General features: G+C 43.1%; 1 protein-coding gene across 4 annotated transcripts in view; it reads right to left on the bottom strand.

Annotated features, from left to right (window-relative positions):
- The window catches only part of MSRA (methionine sulfoxide reductase A), a 392,963-nt gene that overhangs the window by 77,913 nt on the left and 293,219 nt on the right, over positions 1–21,831 (bottom strand). The gene's annotated exons all lie outside the window — the stretch shown is intronic.

Here is a 21,831-nt window from a genome sequence, read left to right as displayed (position 1 = left end):
TAACCAATCACATAGGATATCCCACTTCTAGTTAGCCCCCCTGCAACTTCCCCAGGACCACAGCCTCCAATCAGGACACACCGGAAGCCTTCCCTTCCTTCCACTATCAAGTTTTCCCCCTCCTGCTTGCCTTTGAGTCTCTGCCAAACACAAGTGATGGTGGCTGACTCCCTTGTTATAGTAAGCTCTGAACGAGTAGCCATTCCTTGTTCACGTTCGGTGGTCTTTGTTTATTTCCACAACAGCACATGACTGGACTCCAGTAGGACTGGAGTGCAGTGGTGTATGTTGGGGTGGAGGGTCAGCAGAAGGGAAGGGAGTTTGGGCTAAGGAGAGTGGGGAATCAGCAGCCACATTAGGAATGACCTTTTAAGCCAGGAGAAGGAGTATGAAGTTGGTGCTGAGTGTAAAGTCGTCCATAAAGAGGTGGGGGCTGATTCTGAATCAATAGTCCCATCTTTCCAGGACTAGTTTTCAGAGAAGGAACAAAGGAATGGGTAGGGACGAGACTACATTTACTGAGGCAAGGACCCAAAGTCACTCAGTCTTTGCCCACCATAGAAGAAGTTAGGGGTCCATGGATGCCCTGGTACCCTTGGGTACTTTGCAAATTTAGAACACTGAGCAAGAGGTGAAGCTTGAGCGGCCCTAATGCACAGAGACACAAACACAACACAATGAACCAAGCAAACAAAACACAAAGAAGACAGGAGAGGATGGCTGAATTATGACTGTATCAGAGTGGGCTGTCCAATTGTCAGAGTAAATAAAAACAGGAATTAGCTAAAATGCCTCCATTTTGAACAAAGGCTGCAACCAAATGGTGGATTTGAGCTTTTAGTCCCCTCCTATTAGGTTTAACTTCATGCAAACACACCTTGATTTGCCAAACTTCATTAGAGTGAATTGAAAACACCAGAAAAGAAATGGAACCCTGAATAAAGTGCTTCTTTTAATTATGCTATATTTTAATAGATATATTAACAATCTCATCACAAGTTTTCTTAAAAATATATTTACTAGAATCCTTTATAAATATTACTTGTAACAATAAATTACACTTGTACAGCTCTGCACCACTTTCAAGATACCTCCAAGCACATTTGATTTCCCCATTGTATGAGAGATAGAAAAGGGAGTGTGTGTGTGCGTCTGTGTGTGTGTGTATGTGTGTTGATAGGTAGGCTGTTGGATCACTTGGTCCAAGACTTTCCCTTTACTCCTGAGGAAAATATCTACTTCTACTTAGAAACAGACTGGACATAAAAAACCCACCTCTTGACTCTCAGGCTGGCCCTCTAGGCATTCTTAGTAATCTATTCCCATCTTACTGAGCAGAAGACTGAGGCTAAGGGGTTAGCAAGTGGACTGTTACACCAATAGCCAGGAATCATGTCTGTTGACAGCCACACTCCTGTGCACTCCCCTCCCACATCAACTGTGGGCTTGAACGCCTGACTTGCTTGAGCCAACGGAATATCAGCAAAGTAAGCAGAGGCCTGATAAGCACCTGCACATCAGGGCTTAGCACTCTGCCACCACCTTGTGGGCTTACCCAACCTGGGCCAACCTCCTTGAAGAGGAAAGACCACATGAAGAGAAAGACATCCCAGATGCCCCAACTGAGCCCAGCCACCAGGTGACCCACCAACTAAAGGCAGTCACCTGAAGGAGTCCAGGCAAAACCAAAAGAATGATCCAGCCAACCCACAGAACCATGAGAAATAGAAAATCATCTTTGTTTTAAACTACCAAGTTTTGAGGTGGTTTGTTAGGCAGCGATAGATAACCGATACACTAAGGGAAAAGAAATTTGTCCATGGCAGTCATTCACAGGCCCAAGAGTGGACCTGAGGTCTTCAAAGTCTACCACCTCACACAAGAATGAGAATGTCTTGGTCAACTGAGCTATCACTCACTTGGAAACCTGAGATTCCAAGTTCTAGATCCCCTCAAAATCACTGCGGTTAGTTCATCTAGCTGCTTAACAATTTTTTTTTTTTTTGGTGAGGAAGATTAGCCCTGAGCTAACATCTGTTGCCAATCCTCCTCTTTTTGCTGAGGAAGACTGGCCCTGGGCTAATATCCATGCCCATCTTTCTCTACTTTATATGGGACGCAACCACAGCATGGCTTGACAAGCAGTGTGTCGGTCCACGCCTGGGACCCAAACCTGTGAATCCCAGGCCACCAAAGCAGATCGCACAAACTTAACAGCTTCACCACTGGGCTGGCTCTCATCCAGCTGCTTAACAATTTTTGATTCCCATTTTATGCAACACACTCCTCCTCTCAAGGCCATTGAGTAAGGCTAGCTTTGCATGCCTGAGGTTGGAGGGAACCAGCCACCACTCTCTAGACCAACATTAGAGGTGACAGCTGCTGAGACGTCTTTGTACAGATCGGGTGAAGGACGACCAGAGAGACAAAGGCACTAGCCTCAATCATACAGCTGTTGGTGTAAGGGACAGGATGAGAACCCAGGTCTTCTTACTCCAAAGCCAATATCTCTTAGGTGATACACACTACTTCCTTAGCAAGAGGGAGAAGCTCCAATCTCAAGGCTTAGAGATAATGATCACATGTCAGTCCTAGGCATGATGCTGCCATTTGCAACTAGGGAGTGCTCTATCTTCAAAGACCTTTGGGTGACCAACAGAGCCATAAGAGGTGTCTCCCAGAGAGATACTCAGCAAGACCGAGGATGAATTAATTTATTCATTCATTATTGATACCCACATATGTCTGAACAGGGTCTGATTTAGCAGGGCCATAGATTGTAGATTATCTCATTTGGCTGGATACATAAAACCAGTTATTTATAGGACATTATTTAAAATCTCTGCCTTTTGTTGTTGTTTGCTAGTGAAGTCTTCAAATTCACGTATATTGTTTAAAAACAATATTAAAATTTTTACAGCAGAAATCTGTTGGCTTGTATATGAGGGCCACCAGGGACCACCCCCCACTCCCTCCAAGGAACAAAGCATTATATTAACATTTGTCAGATAAGGAGAACTGGGTCGCCTACCATCACTAAGCTCTCCCATGAACTGATTAGTAGACAATTAAGAAGTGGTTTGGGAATGCAATTTGCAAATGGATGGTGCTACAGAAGCACACATTCCACTTTGGGGGAAAAAAGAGAAAAAGAAAAACATGCTATAAACAAATTTTAATCATCACAAATAACGCTTCAGTTTATTCAACTGTAATAATACTGTTCGTTGGTTCATTATGAGGTTTCATACAACCTTGAAAACACTGATCACGCCTGCATGACGTACAGCATGGATTGTTGGGTCTGACATGTAAACTAATTACATCCGATTTTAGCTCTGCCTTGAGCCTGTTGGGAAGGCAGACAGATATGACATTCACCAAAGCCTTGCTTTGCTCAGTTGCTGATGCAGCCTGAAGTTTGTCAGAAAGAGGAAGAATTGAGACCACGAGATGGGAAACAGCTGGTAGTAATTCCTAGGCATAGTGACTGCTCTAATATTACAAATGTACACCTTGAAGAGTTAGTTGTTTTGAAGCTAAAAGAATATAAAAGTGATTAACAAGTCAGGGGGTTCTATCAGAGTGTGATTATGGCTAGTATTTATTGGACGCTTATGCAAAATGCCAATCCTTTTCCATACATCATCTCATTTAATTTTCCCAGCAAGCCTATGAGGTAGATACTTTTATTGTCCACATTTTATATATGGATGTTGAGGCCAGAGAAGTTAAGAAACTTGCCCAAGGTCACACAGTAGCATAGCATGGATTGAAATCCAGCTGTCTTTCGCTTGAGCCTGTTCGTAAGCCACTATACCGAGATGTAGGCCAAGCCCAGTGGTCAGAAGCTCTAGGCTATAAACTCAGTTCGGCATGTGGGCTCTGAGGCCTCCTCCAAGATCCTTTTACAGCTGTGAGTGAATCAATGACCTCTGCTTTGATTTCTGTGCTTCTCTGTGAGACAGATCAACACAGCAGGACATGAGCTGTATACACCCAAGATCAACAGTTCAGCATGGTTCCAGGCCCCTGAGGGTCCCCAAGATTTTTTCCAGGGTCTGTAAAGTCAAAACTATTTTCAAAATAATACTAAGAAATATTTCCTTCTTTCACTGTCATTCTTTCATGAGTGTAGGTGGAATTTTCCAGAAGCTGCATGAAGTGTGATGACATCACTGTGATGGCTAATGGAATATGGGCTTGTGTCTTAAAAATCTCAGTTTTATTTTCTAATATGGTAAATTTCAATAGATATAACTCTCAAAAACAAAAGTTTGGTGGGCTCCTCTATAATTTTTAAGAGTTTAAAGAGGTCCTGAGGCCAAAAAGTCTGAGAACCACTGCTCAAGGTCATGCCTATAAGACCAATTGAAATAAAATAGCCTAAAATCTCAAACACTGGAGAACAGAACTTAAGAACAAAAAGACCCGTTCTGCTTTTGCACAGCTGATTACTAACAAGCCATTTTTAACTCCTTGGATTGAGCAGATCCAACTGACTCACACAGCACAGGAGGATGAGAGTGGGAAAGAAGGCGGTTTGATGAGGACCCTGTGGGTTAACTCTTCCCTAAAACCCCTAACCATGGGCTGAGCGCTCACCACTCAGGCGTAGCTCACGTCAGGGGAGGAAATGTATTGGCGGAAAACAGTTATAAACACACCTCAGTTAGCAACTGTCCTGACCCATGCCTTCCTCCTTGGAATCTTCCATGATTCAATGTGGAATCTCCTGAGCAAGTCATTTGCCTCTGTATGCCAATTGCTGATGTAACTGAAGACTTCAGTATAAATTGAATACAATATGCTGGGATGGAAAGAGCATGAAGAGGAGGAAGACAACTAATACCGATCCAGCCCTCCTGCACACCAAGGGCTTGGTACATGGTATCTCATTTACTCTACACAATGATCTTCTGAGGTACATATGATTAAATCCATGTGGGAGACTAGGAAATGGAAGCTGAGTGGTCAAGTCAGTTATCCAGGATCAAACACCCAAGACTGAGTCCTAAGACTAAGGACCAAGGACTTGTCCACCACACGGAGGTTCCCAAACCTAGCTGTGCATCAAAATCATTTGGGGACAAAATCACTAAAAATTTCACATTTCCCAGCCCCACCCCTGAAGATTCTAAGTCAGTAGGTCTGGGTGGGGCTCTGGAATTCACAAAACCCCACAAATAATCAGCTTCTAGCTTGGCTTTTAAATAGCTATCTGATTAGTTAGATAAGTCATTTCACATATGAAAGGCTCTTCCACACCAGCCCTACTGGTTGGCTTTCTTTTCTCCAAGAAATAGTATTTTTATCGTGTCATGAGCATTGCTCTTTACCTGGAGCTAATTAGAGACTAAGCCAATAGAGAAGCTGAGGCAGAATGCTCTTCCAAGCTCCAAGCAGTCATGCACACGTTTTTAGATTTTGATTCTGCATATGGGTTTCCACAACATCCTCTCCCCACAATATGCAGGTACGTGGTAAGTGCTTTTGAACTGAATTGAAATGTGATCATATGTAATCTTCACAACTCTGTAAAGTAGGTTTAATAATTCCCAATGTGATGGATCCCAGGTTTTCCACAATAAATAGAACGGGGATATAAATACTTTTCCTTCTCCAAAATCTAGTTCAACAACTTAGTGGCATTGACCTGGGAAAGGCCAGACACCTTGGAGTCAACTCAGAAGAACTAAGAATTGCAAGGCTCTGCTGGGAATGGGCAGTGGTGGCTCCTTGGTCTCTGGTCGCCACCTATTTCATTTGTTGTCTCTTCTCCAGTCTGTGATGACATTAACGGCCACTCATATTCTCACACCACACAGGACAAGGTAATGGCCGTGCTGATAGCTGCTGTCACCCTAGGAGGACTCAAACCAGCCAGAGCTGCTGCCTTCGAGATCCATCTGAGGTTGAAAGGAGGGAGAGCTGAGGCCTGGGTGGGACAGGGCCTGAGGACACCACAAGAGGGCAGGCCACAAGAGTCCCTGTGTTTCCTCTCTTAAATTGTCAGACAACCTGCAGAGAAAACCCCATTGCTTTATAGGAGGAAAAACCCCTGACGGCCAGGAACAGGGCAGGTGCTGAATTTCTCTTGCTTGTGTTCTGTATGTGGACTTTCAAACTGAGCCAATTTAAAAGTGGCCAACATAGAACCTGAATCATAAATTATGGCAATTCATGACACAAACTCAATTCAGATTTAAAGGGTGAGTTGCCTTCTCAAGAAAAGTGATGCAGCTGGGAAACTTAGAGAAAAGGGCCCGTCTCCAAACTCAGAGAAAGGGATGATAATGGAAGAATTTTACAGACTCCAACTGAAACGCAGCCCCTCAGTGAGTGTCCATGACACTCTGAGCTAAAGCCAAGGGGCCACCCTGACAGTTGGTGGCATGGAGGACATTAACTAAATTTTCCTATACAAGCCACCCTCAACTTTATCTCTGCAATCAAGTCATCTCATTTCATAAGAACAAGGTAATAATCCCAGCCAATGAAAAAACAGAAGAGAATAAAACGTCAGATCTTTCATCAGTTAAAAAATGCAGTTTGGCAAAGACTGAGAACTGGGCTATCTTTTGCTCCCGCAACCCCAGTTCAGCCACTGCCTTACACTTGTAGAGCATTTTCTAGATTACAGTACTCTTCACACTTCTAATCTCCCTACATCCTCAAACCCACAACGTGAGCAAGCAGGGCAAGGATTACTAGCTCGATTTTGCAGATTAGGAAATTATTTAAAAAAAAAGAGAGAGTTGTATGCATGGCTGAAGCACCACAAAAACCCCTCAAAGGGTGTTGGAAACTTTCAGGACAAGCAGTGTTTCTTAGACATTTTCCGCCTGTGTGACTTCTTTCCAGTGTTTTCTCAACCCTAAAATACTCAGTTTTTCTTTCCACAGGAACACAATTGTTCTGGGCCACCTTTCACTTTCTGCTAGTATTTCTTTATCCAGGTCTACATTTCTAGGTTCCTTTTTCACACACAGTGTGCATACAATGGCTCAGATTTTCTTTCTTAGTCCTGCCTGAGCTCTCACATATCCTATTGATCTTTTTTCTCCTACCTAAGGACACTTTTTCCTTCTGCTGCTCTTTGAGTATCCCTTTGGTTCATTTCTCTTATCTTTTATCAACTCCCCAACCCCTGATTTCCTAGGTTCCTAATTTACCTCTCTACTTTCAAGTAGTCTTAGTCTTGCATCAGAAGCACACAGCTCTGCTGTCATAACAAAGAACATTTGCATTTTTTAGGACCACTTTACAAACTGATTTGGCAGAAAGAAGGGCACTTTCCTGAAGGCTAATAAAGCTTTAATAACATTCTCCTACCACAAGTGCTTGGATGTTAAACTCTGCGCATTCCTGAAACCACACAACACCCTCTGTGTGAATACGTGTAAAAATCATATACTAGTGTTTCATTCAGCTAAGTGTCTTTGGCAAAAACTATGATGTTCCTGAAACCAGGTTCCTTGTTTCTGGCACAATTATTTTTCTTTCCTATGAAATCTTGCTATTTTGTAATAAACTATTTGTATTGGTAAATGTGTTCTACACTTGTGAAATAATCCTTGTGGCACAAGGATCTGGTGCTTTCCTTAAGGAAATGAGAATGTCTAAATAAAACAAACATGAGATCTACATTCAGAGGATTTTGTACATTGCATTTATTGCCCAGTAAGGGACCTGATGTTCCACAAAACATGCAAAGAAGATACAACATAAAGTGTTTATAGTTTAGATCAAAAACAAATGTTGTCATTTAGTCTCCTGGTATATAGCAGGTACACAATAAATCTTTGTTGAGAAAATATCAGCTCTAACCCCAATCCATAGTCTCTCACCATCACTATGTTATACAGTCTGAGAAGTAGTAAGGAAATTAAGGGTCATTTTATATAACCGCTAGTTCACATCATTATGGCTAAATAATGTTGAACTAAATAACTTAGAGGACTTTCTCCAGGTAGATGCAACTATAATTACAGACAAGAAAATGAGGAAAAAAGAAAACCTTGCCATTTTTTCCACATGAAGTAGGCAGCAGGAGTAACGATGGCTAATGGTCTTATTCCTGTGTGACCAGTAAATCATGATTATAGACTATGGAGACTTCTTACCAATTCAGGGAGTTTAGACCGATATTTCTTCTAGGTGCCTAAATGGATATCAGGAACTTCTCTGGCTTTTATCTGTTTAATTTTCTCTCCAGAAAACTCATTGTTTAACCTATTTCTCACTACATTTTTTCTTACGGCTTCATAAATACTGATCAAGAACAGTAATTGGAGGATTAACAACCAACGTTGGGGGCAAATGGAAGGTCTAATTAGAAGAATGGTTCTTGTGGGTTTCTTAAGTCAAAATCTAGTCCCTTATATCTTTACTCTATAGACTTGATCCTACACCTGGGGCAGAGTATTACTCATGGTAACTTGGCCACTCAAGTTTTAATAAAAGCATCATTTGAGTTGCAGTGTGAAATATTCTAGCATTCTTGTTGCCAATAACGTGCATTCTTGTGAATGCTTGCTAAGGTCCTATGTCTATGCAAAGGCTCTTAATTTTGCTTAATTTCCCCTAAGTGGATGCTGTACCCAGTCTAAGAGGGAGGAAGGGCAAGAATTCAGTTTGCTGGTTTAATAACCTCTTGCTACATTAAGACACTGGATTTGAGAGTAAGCTTTTGAGGACTCTCTGCCTCATCTCCAAACTGATCCGATGTTTGTTAACTTTGTTGGCTGTGATCAGCATATCAGCATATGATCAGCATATCAGATAGATGGATAAATATCCATCTATCTATACAGATAGAAAAGACTAGTATGTGAATCACTGACAATTGTGTCAGTCCTGGTTTTGCCAAGGTGCAGAAGCAACTACTCTCATATAATCATACAAAAAGGTAAATGACACAACACTTTTTTCCCGTTCCTTAGTTCTTTCAAAGATTTAGGAGTAAATCCTCAAACTTCTGGATTCAGGCCAAAAGGAATGAGCAAAGGTGGCAGAGAGGTAGACATTAATAATACAGACCTTCTCTGTCATGATTTCGTGGTATGTTTCTATTTTGATAAAGCCCAAAGCATCCCAAAATAAATAAGTGACCAAAATAAGTCTGAGAAAGCAAAGTAGGAGGGACAATAATTTTTGCCTTTGTCTCACTGGCTCTGGTGCAAATCCCCACCTTGTCTTTATTTATGTATTTATTTTTTAAAGATTTTATTTATTTATTTTTCCCCCAAAGCCCCAGTAGATTGTTGTCTGTCATAGCTGCACATCCTTCTAGTTGCTGTATGTGGGACGCGGCCTCAGCATGGCCGGAGAAGCCGTGCGTCGGTGCACGCCCAGGATCCGAACCAGGGCCGCCAGCAGCGGAGCGCGCGCACTTAACCGCTAAGCCACGGGGCCGGCCCCCCACCTTGTCTTTAAGCAGGAGCCTGTGCTCAGTGAAAGTGCATTGTATGTGGTGCTTCCACTCAGATTATAACCACAAGCAGCCACCACAAGGAACAACAAACTCCTCAGGCCGTTAGCTGCTGATCTTGACAAATTAAACCCTAATGGCACACTCTTATTAAATGTAAAATAGGCATGATAAGGTATGAGTGGAAATGTGAGGAGTGATCTTCGTCGTAGGCTACCTTCCCCATGTAGAAATCTGTGGGGATGTGAAATGTCCAGGGGTCTGCTGTGGCCATGTGACAGGATGGAAAAAGCACACATAGAGTTTGGAAGCAAAGAACCGAAGTGTGCAACCTGGGCTTACCCAGTTACAGGTTGTGTGACCTTGGATACTATCAGCTTCAGGCTCCCGTAAAGTAGGGACCAGAGCAACCACCTCACATGCTCACCGGGAGCAGATGAGAGAATGTTCGTCAAAGTTCCTTCTCCCTCAACTGTGCTGACTGGTGCCGTCAGTGTCAGCCCAGTGGGGCAAGGTCACCAGCCACAGCCAAATCTCACTGGTGGCCCGGCCCTGGAGGCTGAAGGCCCTGGGTGTGGCTGGTGCAGCGGCACCCCCATCACTCATGGGTGGAGATCTAAAACCCCGCCTGGAGAGGGGAGCCCAAGAGAGGCAGCTGGGGCTCGGCCAGCGAGGCCTTCATGGCTGTATTTCTCTATACCTGTCTGACTGGCCAGGTACAAATCAGGCACTTGGGCATCAACTCACTTGGCCATGGGGTAAGGACTCGAGGAGCCTACAGCTATGAGGTCAGAACAGTGATTCCAGTTGCGCTGTTAAATTCAGAGGTGACTCCAACAAGAGGAAAATGATTTTAAAAACACTCAGGTTCAGGCGCAGATTTCAAAATGGAATGCCGTCCTCTTTTCGTTTAGAGTGACAGGGTAATGGTCAAGGTAAATGGAATCTGATAGAGGCTGTTATTCTGACAGCTTAACTCAGGCCCAGGCCCTCTCGCTATGGGGATGGCTGGGAGTAAAGGGGTCATTCTCCGGATTTCAAATCCAAACACTACATAAGAAAAGAGAGCTCGGAGGGGTTCAAGGTGAAGGGAAAGGCAGCCCACTTTTCTTTCCGTGCTCTGTTTTTGTCCTTCACACTCTTTACACTTGAGGGAGAAGCTAATGACGTTGACCTCGGGGCCCCCATTCCACCCGGCGGTGAACACAGCTGTGGCGGGCGGTCCCCGCGGGCCTCTGCCCGCTGACGCGCCCTCCGTTACTGCGGCCACGCCAGCGGCTGACTGAAAACAGCGGCAGGCGGCCACTAGGCACACGACCCCTGACACCGCGGGCCTTTTTTTCCTCCTCTCCGCCAGCAGCCAATGAGCAGGCTCTCTCCACCGGCTGCCATGGCAACGAGAGACTGTTCCGCAGTGCCCAGAACAGATGTCACATGAGCCAAGATGAATGTGGTAGGGGCGGGGAGCGTGTGGAGGGGACAGAGGGGCATGAGGGGACGCATTTGGAGTTAAATGGTCCCACCAGAGGGAGTGAGGCATATTCTGAAGGAAGGGCAAACCGGTAACATCTATTTTCTTTCTTTTCCCCGTCCTGCAAATTCTCAACACACATGCACACACACGTCCTTCCATCTCCGCTACTGAGGTGCTTGCAGCTCTCTGGCTTTCACGGCAAACACGAAAGCTCTGATTTCTCGAAGCCTTAAATGCACATCACCTCCACTGCGGAAATGCAAGCAGGCACTCTGTGGCCATTGAGGAACAGGCTGGGAAGCTCTGTTGAGGTGAATCGGGGAAACAGAACCACTGGGAGCTGAGGCAAATTCATGGGAATTTTAAAGGCAAACGCACTGCCTCTGGAGGCACACAGCAAACCCTGTGTCACTCTCACTGTCACTAAAATGGAAGGGCTCCTACTTCCCTGCCCCCCCGGGGTGGTGTCTCTGATTCTACCACTCCTAAGGCCATTTTTTACATAGCCTAAACCAGGGCAAGGCATATAAATCTACCTGCTTCAGCAACAAAGCCTCTTTTGTTGTCTCTAAAATAGATCCTATCCCAGCTCCAATACTGTATTTAAAATGTTTCCACCGCCTTCCGTTTATCTTCCACTGAAATTAACAAGTAGAGCATGTGCACGCAGGCACACACGATAAACCTATACATTAGTTGGAAAGATAAGAGTGATATTAACCGCAGGCAGGCATTAGACACTGCAGGCCTTTTTTCCTCCCTGCTTGCAGCCAATGGGCAGGAACCTAATCCTGTTTCCATTATCAGACCACATGAATTAGGGAGACAGGAGGGACAATGTATAGGTCCTGTCCTAATCCGATAGATGAAATGCACTGAATGTCTTAGAGGATGGGAAGATGTTGCTTAGAATTATTTTGCACTTAATTCCCCGACAAACATTCATAGAGTGCCTGCTTTGTGCAAAGTGCCACATGGAGTGTTGCAAATGATGCAAAGCAAGGGAAGGTCCCATTTATAATCAAGAGGGAAAAGAGACATGGAAACTCTTACAATGGGTCAGATGAAATGTGTGTGCAAGCAAAGCATGATGCGGACATGGAGGAAGGTGGGCTCTGAGAAGTGTCCTGGGGTGTGGGAAGAAGACAGCACCTATTCTGTGACAGACACTTGATATATACACTGTATCGTACAATACTTCTAACACCCTAAGAAGTAGCCATTATTTTCCTATTTAACAAATCAGGAAACCCAGGTTTAGAGAGGTTAACAGTCCAAGGTCATACCACAAGCAAGTAACAGAGCCACTTTACCCTAAGTCACCCACCCACCTCCATGGGAGTTTTTGCTCCATCAACCAAGTGATGCATCACTGCAAAGAACGCAGCTGTGTGTGTGTCGGCACCAATTCCTGGTCTTCCCCTAAGCAATAACGTCCATGAAGTCGTGGGCTTCAAACACTCACCGCATTCTTCCTAATACATATTGAAATAAACGCATAACTATTAAAAGTTAAAAGGTTCATCTGGATATACCCTAAAGTTTTCCCATGCTAGCCTTGAAAGATACGTAGAAGTGTGACCCGAGGAGAATTTGAATTCACTCAAATGTCACCCCACGTTGGCCAGGGTTATTTTGTATATATACCACCACTAAAATGAAAATGTCTCCTTGGTCTTCACAAGAACGCTTTCTTCTATCACTATTCTAGCCAGTAAGTGGAATCCTAGGGTGCTTGCAATGCATTTGAATGAAAAGCAGCGAATGTGAATAAAAGACTGATGGCCCAGCAATGCCCAGTGTCTGCATTGCTCCTGGAAGCTGCCACTGCAGACCCAACCCACCCCAGGGAGTCACTTCCCTGCCACTGCAGCAACGCACTACAACCAACAGAGGGCAGTAACACAAACCAGATTTTTCTTTTGGACCAAAATGTGGATGCACACAGTTTAATAATATGTAAAGCCCATTATTACAAGCTTTTCCTCTCCCCACCCCCTATTAATGAACAAATGCCCAGGGGTAATGCAGATATTTCTAAATACAGTGCAAGAAAGGGCAATCTGTACTCATACACAGGGAGTCTAACACACAGTAATAAGTGGAAATGAAAATAATCACCCAGATGCAACTAAACCATTAAGGCTAAAAATTTAGCTATCTACATGGCTGCATACATGGAAATAGAGATGCCTGTCTCCCAGAAACGAGTGTTTTTAAAACATTTATTTCACAAGCTCTTATTTAGAGTTCATAATAATACCTGTAATGATAACCATGAAGCTACAAGAGAGGTGAAGAGGAATTTGATCTTTATTGCTGGGCATATAAAGAAGGATTTTTCTCTTTGACTAAGGTAAGTAAATGAATTATTCAGGGCCTTTCCATGAACATTTAAAAATCATAACTCTATGCTTCAAACGATAGCACAAATTAAAAAAAAGAAGAAGAACTAGCTAATCCCCAAATCATAAAATATCAACTGACATTTACCCATGTCTATTTAGGGTCCTTCGATGCAAATAAATGATTTTTGGTTTTGATGAAAGCAGAGTCTTTTAGTGCGGTTAATGGTTTCAACATCACCGCATGGAGAATATTAACTGACTGAGACAGGAAACCTCCAGTGTGCAACCTACCCATTTCTCTGGGAACGAAGAAGCAGAAATAACCCTGCCAGCTTCTCAATTCACGATGGAAAGGAAGATTCCTGATCCCATGTTTTCACAATGGTTTGAAATTTGAGGGCCTCTGGAAAAGCAGGATGAAGTCATCACAGACAGCCTTGTCTCTGGAGTCACCCCGTTAAATCCTGATATTTGTAAAATGCTTGACAGATTACCAAGTACCTCCACACAGTGTGAGAAAAGCATACGGGACTCAGAGGCCAACGACTCTACCTCTCTAAATGCACTCTTTGGGTCATCTTGGAAATGTGTACGGAGCCCTTGGACCTTCAGCTTCTTCCTAAGGCAGGTAGGAGAACAGATCCTGAACTACCTTCCTGTCTGGGGTCAGGGTCACTCATATGGGACGAAGCACTGAACACTGTTAAGATTTATAACAAGTTTTGCTGTTCTTCTTTTCCCCATTTTATAAACAAGGAACTAGAGCTGTAAAGACTTGTACAAGGTCACAGTGAAGGCTGAGCAGGGCCCCAGCTAGGTGTTCTCATCCAAGGCAGTGGTTCTTCCCACCCCTCCACAGTGTCTTAGTCAGCTCCGGCTGCTATAACAAAGTACAGCAGACTGGGTGGCTTAAAACAAAAGATGTTTACTTCTCACAATTCTGGAGGCTGGGAAGTCCCAGCTCAAGGTGCCAGCAGGGTAGGTTTCCTTGTGAGGACTCTTCTCATGACTCATAGACGGCCACCATCTCACTGTGTGCCCACACGGCCTCTTCTCTGTGTGCAAGTGGAGAGAGCAAGAGCTCTGATATGTCTTCTTATAAGGACACTAATCCCATCATGGAGGCTCCACCCTCAAGCCCTCATCTAACCCTAATTACCTCCTAAAGGCCCCATCTCCAAATACCATCACATTGGGGGTTAGGACTTCAAACATATGAATTTGGGAGGGGGGCACAAATATTCAGTCCATAGCAAGGGGTAACAGTGGGCTTCTTTATCCTGCTACATATTTTCAATTCTGGTCAACAAATGTCTGCTGACAATTGGGGGAAACAAGGGTGAAGAGGGTCCCCAAAGAACTCACTTAATGTCAGGATAGTTCCCAGGAAAGAGCATTTGTGACACGTGAGCTTTTGTGACTGCATGTAGCACAGTTTATTACAACAAACTTCATGAGATCCTTCTTCAGATAGCTGTGTTTGAAACAATTGTAATGAGAGTCTGCCAACTAATCAGTACATAATTAATATTTGATAAGGTAATTAATGTATTAATTTACTGAGGAGGGTGGGGGGAAGGTAAGGAAGGAAGGACATTTTCAAATTTCAGCCTATAGATGCTTACAAGAAGACACAAAGGATCTGGACCTCCTGGTAGGGAATTATCGGGTCCAGTTATATTATGATGATTATAGCATAACTGGATATTTATTGAATGTATTTAATTTCTCTCAGTTGAGTTGGCATAAATTAAAACTACTTTCTGGATTGGAACACCAAAGGGGCTCAGCTTCAATTAATGTATATTGGGTGACTACGACATGCTAGTAGTATGTATGTATGCTAGTATTTATATGTATATATATAAATATTCAGTCCATAACAAAGGGTATTTTACATATATATAAAATCTCATTTAATTCTTATAACAATCCTATGAGGAGACGTTGCTATCCACACACTTACATAATTTAAAAATGAAGACTAGAGAAGTCAGAGACTCACAAATAGTAAGTGACTAAGAGAGTACTAGAACATTCTTGCCAACCATTCAAATGCTATTTTGATTGCTTACACACACGCGTGCATAATTTTCTCCCCCCATCCTCCCTCAAATCTAACTCTTAGGATTTTTTTTTCTGTTGTTATTTTTGGTATGCTACTTTATTTTGGTAAGTAGTATGGGGGTGAAGTTGCGTCTTTTTTGAAGGTAGAGATGTTTAAAAGGAGATAAGCTTATGCAAAATTTCTCCCTCCCTTCAAAACTAGACAAGGACTCCAAGAGAGGAGATCAAGTCCCATCCTCTCTGGGGAATTGAGCATCTTCTGTGTGTGGCCCTGGGACCCAGAGGAAGCCAGACTGGCGCCCACTGGGTGAGCATGGCCTGCCTCTCCTGAGCAGCCCAGGAAAGAACTACTTCCAGTTTCAGTCCCCATTTGAGGCTGGACATGTGACAGCTGTAGGCTGGAAACCAGGCCTGGGGACTGCTGGAGGCTGAATAATAGCCCCCAAAATGTCCAGGTCCTAATCTTTGGAACATGTGAACGTTACATTATGTGGCCAAGACTTTGCAGATGTGATTAAATTAAGGATCTTGAGATGGGGAGATTATCTTGGATTATCTGGTGGGTGCTAAATGCAAATACATGTGTCCTTATAAGAGAAAGGCAGAGGGAGATTAGACGCACAGAAGAGGAGGAGGCAGCATGACCACCAAGGCAGAGACTGGAGTGATGCGGCCACATGCCAAGGAATGGCGGCAACCACTAGAAGCTGGAAGAGGCAAGAAGGGATTCTCCCTTAGCGCCTCTGGAGGGAGTACAGCCCAGCTGAAACCTTGATTTTGGCCCAGTGAAACTGGTTTTGGACTTCTGGCCTCTGAAACTGTGAGAGAATGAATTTCTGTTGTTTTAAGCCACCAAGTTTGTTGTCATCTGTAGTTACCATAGGTAACTAAAACAGGGATAAAAAGTCAAGGATTTGGCAAATTAGAGAAAGTTTCATATAGCAACCACTGACTTAATCTTACCAAATATTATTTTATGATTGTGACATTTAGCAATTTCTTGTGTCAAGAGAGTTTGCAAGATAGGCTTTGGGGTTAGGAACACTATGGTTAATGCAGTGGTTTGTTCCTCCTGGTACACAACACATACTAAACAAAGCAGCAGTTCCTCGAACCTCTGAATTTGGTGTCTTTGTGGCAACAGTGAGTCCACACAGGAATCAACTTTGAAATACAAACAAATATAAAACCATCCTTTATGATGTTCACTACACAGCCGTAAAATTTTCTATGCATGACTATGGTTCTCATCCTCAGTCCCCAGATCTCTAGAATTTCTTGAGCTTTATTCAAAGGATCTGAGCTCTGAGCAAGAATTATGTGTTAATTCTTAGATTTACTTATCTTAGATATTCTTATCATATATCTTATATGATAATTAGGCACTCTGACTAGAAGTTACATATGTCTTATGAGAAGACAGCAAAATGATTGTGTGGGACCTTGTAGGCCACGCTAAGGAGTTTGGATTTCATTGTAAATGGAGTGGGAAGCCACGGATGAGTTTGATACAGGAAAAGGAAATGATTGGAATTAGACTGAGGAAGATGCTCCAGCTGCCCTGTGTGAGTATGTGGCAGTGGAGAGATAAGCAGCCCAGTGGTCCAGGAGCAGATAACAGTGGCCTGAACTATGATAGTGAACATGAAAATGAAAGAGAAGCAGGCACATTGGAGATATATTTTAGAAGTAGAATCTCAGTTAATCTGATTAATTGGAGGTGAGGACTGAATTGGTGATGACTCCTAGGAATCTTGCTTAAGCAAGTTAAAAAACGATGGCTGGGAAGGCTGTCAATGGGCGGGGCAGGAGAGGAAGCTGTGGGGATTGTTTGGGAGGGGGGAGGAGTGGGAATCAAGCCTCCAGTTTAGGAAATAGTATGTTGACAAGTAAGTGGAAATAATAAGTAGGCAGTGGAATCTGGGGATCTGGAGGCCAGAGGGTAGTTCTGCACCAGAAATTTTGAGTATCATCGGCCTAGAGATGGCATTTAAACTATGCTAGAAAAAAGAAGCAAAAACAGCACAGGTAGGTAGGTTATTTGGAAATGAAAGCTATTCCCTCTCTCTGTTAAACACACATACACACACACACACATGCCCATGCACATACACACACACAGCCAAACCACAACTTGCCAAGGCTTAACCGGAGAGCATGGGGAGTCACTGAATATCTGTCTGCAATCTAAGTGCATCAGAAAGAAAATTAAATAATCAAAGCTGAAGCAATTCTAAAAAACGCTCGTTGTAATCCAGTCATTGCATATTGTTTTTTATCTTTCACTTTGTGTACTTTTCTTTAAAATGACACCGTATAGGGTATAGATGACAGATTGCTAGATAACTGAAATTTAAGATAAAATAGGGTAAATACTTAGAGATTATAGCTATGTTGAAGATATGGATGGATGGATGGATGAACAAACAGACTGAGAGACTGATAGAGACAGACTTTAAAACACTGTTTTATGTTTGACACATAGTAGGTAATTTAACATTCACCCATAAAGGTTATGCAGAGGAAAGGTTGTGCTCACTTTTCATGCAGCTTTGAGGAGTTGAGGAGATAGGTCAAGTAGCCAGGAGAACAATATTTAGATTTATTAATGGTCTATCAAACTTCAAGAAAAATAATCTATCAGTGATCAAAAGATTTAATTCCTAAATGAGGAAGAGTTACATTTTCAGGATGTAAGAATCACAGGTGAATCCCCCACCCCTGCCATAAGCCACGATTCAGTTTAGAATATTAGGAAATGTCATGACAGGTTCACTTGGGAGGTAAACTGTCTACATTTGATAATCCAGAAACAATTAATAATACATCAGATTATCGCCTCCAATTAATACCATAAGCAAATAATTCCACCATGAAACTCTGAGGAAAAAATATGAAAACGCAGTTAAGAAAAGATTAGGAAGTCTTCGTCCAAAGGCAAGAACGCCTCCACATTTTGTGCCAAGTCTTCAGCTCACCAAAGACACAAAGGACCTGTCAAATTCTCTGAACAGAATGCAGCCCCTTCAAGGTCAATGGACCCAGTGTGAAGCTTAAGTTTCACTCTGATCCTCCTCTGTAAGATTCTCCAGCCTCCTCTAATCTGAATAGAAATTAGCAAACTTCTTCAGCCATTTTTTCCTTCCTTGGGTTGTTGGTGAGCCTGGTGCCCACAAGCCAGCCAACTTTGCAGAAAACCACAGTTTACATGGAAAATCACTTTGGGTTTCTGGCTCATCAGCAGAACTGCCTGCACAACTAATTAGCTCGACAATTGGTCCCTGCGATAAAATCAGCTAATTTTATGTTCAAATGGCTGCTCCGTGGTAAGCAATCCTGTCACTCTAAACTTCACGTACAAAGAAGTTGCTGAAGGAGCTGGTGACTGGGGGGTCACTGGGGGCAAACTAGTGAAGACTATTAAATTAGGAACCTACGTCAATGTTCTAGTCAGTGCATAGGGGTCCCACCAGGGCTCAAATAAGATGGATTGCCAGAAAGTAGTGCAAGAGCCAGAAATGCCAACTCTTAAAGGGGAAAATAGTATATACAAAATGCATGCAAAGTCATCTGCAGAATCTCCCCACTCTCAGAAATAAACCTCAGTGTTTGTGATGAGATTACAGAATCCTAGGCCCCAATCTAGTATTGTTAAGAAATGACTCTCCCTGGATTAAAGACTTCTGTTGTTTCAGGAATTTGTTCAAGGTTATCCTAGACAGAAAACACCGGAAAGCCAATTCCAGGAGTCACCTCTTCAGCTTCTTCCTCTCCTTCACTCACCCGCTAAGGCATCTGGTGAAGTCTGAGGCTCTCCCTGTTCTGCGGGATCTATCAGAAACCACACTACCTTTAAGGCTAAGGTAAAAGCACGGATCAACTTCTTTACGGTGTAAAAGCTAATTACGTCACCTCTCATGGGCATTGCAAATTATTGATTTCTTTTTTTTTTTTGGTGTGTGTATTATCAATTATACCAATTAAATGGACAATTAGAAATTTATACAAGTTTCAAAGAATGCATACAATTTTACATAAGTATACAGAGAGATACATACATACATATCTTAATATATTCATTATATCTATGCATGTATATAGATAAATATAGTCAGAGATACATAAATAACTTCATTTATATAAAGTGCTTAAAATAGTAATTAGCATGTAGTAAGTACTAAGTTGGTACTGTTGTTGCTGTTCTATTATCATCATTATTATTAATAGCTATAATGTACTATGTATACACGTTATATGTAAACTATATATGCAACTGTATGTTATATAACTATATGATGGTAGCAGGATGCATGATGAAAATTACACTTGTGTTTTCTTTCTGTGCTCTAACAGAGGTGCCAGAAACTCACTGGATTCTGGTAAATCATCCTTGAGACACTGTAGTCAGCTGCCTGCCTGGACTGGGTCAGGGTGGGTGAAGGACCCTTTGTAGGTCGTGGTATCAGCCACCTCTCGTGCACCAGCTCAGATCCTCTCGGCCTCACCTCTCTCTTCTCCAGCCCCCGCTGCACTGCCCAGCTCTGTACGGGCTCTGATTAGCTTTACGTAGGTGCAACCCTACAGCCCCTCACGTCGCACCCATGCCACAGGCCTCTTGCCTCTGGGACACAGTATCCTGAGCCCACACATGTGCAAGTGGCAAGTGCAGAGCAAACCCATGGGGGATGGCATCCAATGGACATATGCTTCTCTTCTTCCCCTGGAATGGCTGGGCATTCCATAAGGACCAAACAACCCCTCACCGATAGCATGGCCAACTGATATTGGTTCTCCCCCTTTTCCTTTCTACTCCCCTGACCCTTACTCCTGCTCCATGGCACCACACACCCCAATAAGTCCTCAGACACAAGCGTTTGTCATGGGCTCTGCTTTCCATGGGACCCAGATTAAGATAAAAATCACAGTGGTCCCCTGTGTGCAGGTGTGCAGTTAGCCCCACTGCTCACCAGGGTAGGTGACACAATGAGACACTTTGTTCTTTGGTTTCTGAAAAGGAAAATGACTCCTCGTGGTGCAGATCTGAAAAGGGGGAAAAGAGCTGGTAGTTCCTGGTGCTTAAAGGAGGATAGAAGGATAAATCCTGACCTAAGACTTCTGGGTGGGGCCCTTGGGCAATGGGTGTGTCAGGAATGGGAACAGCTCTCTGTACTTGACTGACCTCAGCCAAGGGTCCCTGGGGCTGTGGCTTTCAGTACTCAGCTCTTTACAGTGGTGGCTGAAAGGAAGACTATCTGACCCTCATGCTGTGCATCTCCAGAAAGGAAAAGGAGAGAGCAGTTCCTGGTGCAGCACCTCTGATGGCCTGGAGGGCTTCCTTCTTTGTCACATGAGCCTTTATACATGGCTGCCTCACAACATGGCAGCTGGCTTCCCCCAGGTAAATGATCTAAGAGATAGTGAGAGCGAGAGGGCCCCCCAGATGGAAGCCACAATCTTTTAATAAACTCATCTCAGTTGTAACATCCCTTCACTTCTGTGATTCATTAGGAGTGAGTCATTAAATCCAGCCTGTACCGAAGGAGAGGGGATTACAAAGGGGCAGAGGGGGCTTGCTGAGGAATAAATGGGGCATCTTCTGTCAGCATCTCCTTTAGCCCTCTCTGCTTTTCGGAGTTGAAATGACCATGAGTTGCATGTCCTGCTACTTTTTCGTCAGTAGATACACTCCTGTCCCACCTCCTCCTCACTGCCACCTCTGCCACCATGGGGGATAGGTGGAGAACCCACACATTCCTGGGAACTGTTGCATACCAGACTTTTTACATAATTCTAAAATAGATCAGCATTACAGTAGCTACTGGCTCTATTGTTAAATGTGAATCCAAATCAGAAAATATCATGATAATTAAAATTTAAACATTATCATGAAGTTCTAAAAATTAAAGCAACTCAAGTTATTTTTAAAAAAAGAACTAAATCTGTATTGGAGGATATTTTTTAAATATAATACAAGTTAATAGTGAAAATAATTATTTCATGATGTAATATCTATTTCTGAGAAGTATTTTCATTATAATTCAATCTACTGTTACTAGCAAGAGAGAGAGCATCATGGGTTGAATTGTGCACCTCAAAAAAGATATGTTGGGGTCCCAATCCCCAGGACCTCAGAAGTGAGCTTATTTAGAGACAGGGTCTTTACAGAGTAATTAAGGTAAAATGTGGTCATTAGGTTGGGCACTAATCCAATACAACTAGAGTTGTCATAAAAAGAGGAAATTTGGACACAGAAACAGACACCCACAGAGGGACGTGAAGAGACACAGGGAGAAGACAGCCATCTACAAGCCAAAGAGAGAGGCCTGGAACAGATCCTTCCCTCACAGCCTCAGAAGGAACCAGCCTTGCCCATACCTTGATCTTGGACTTCCAGCCCTCCAGAACTGTGAGACAATAAATTTCTGTTGTTTAAGCCCCCTAGTCTGTGGTACGTGGTTATGGCAGCCCAAGCAGACTTATACAGACAGAAGAAAGAAAAAGAGAGAGAT

This window comes from Ceratotherium simum, chromosome 12 (assembly GCF_057802395.1).
Source record: "Ceratotherium simum simum isolate JZ-2026a chromosome 12, ASM5780239v1, whole genome shotgun sequence".
Taxonomy (NCBI): Eukaryota; Metazoa; Chordata; class Mammalia; order Perissodactyla; family Rhinocerotidae; genus Ceratotherium; species Ceratotherium simum.
The sequence above is the reverse complement of the archived record's forward strand: the minus strand, read 5'-3'. Positions and strand labels throughout refer to the sequence as shown.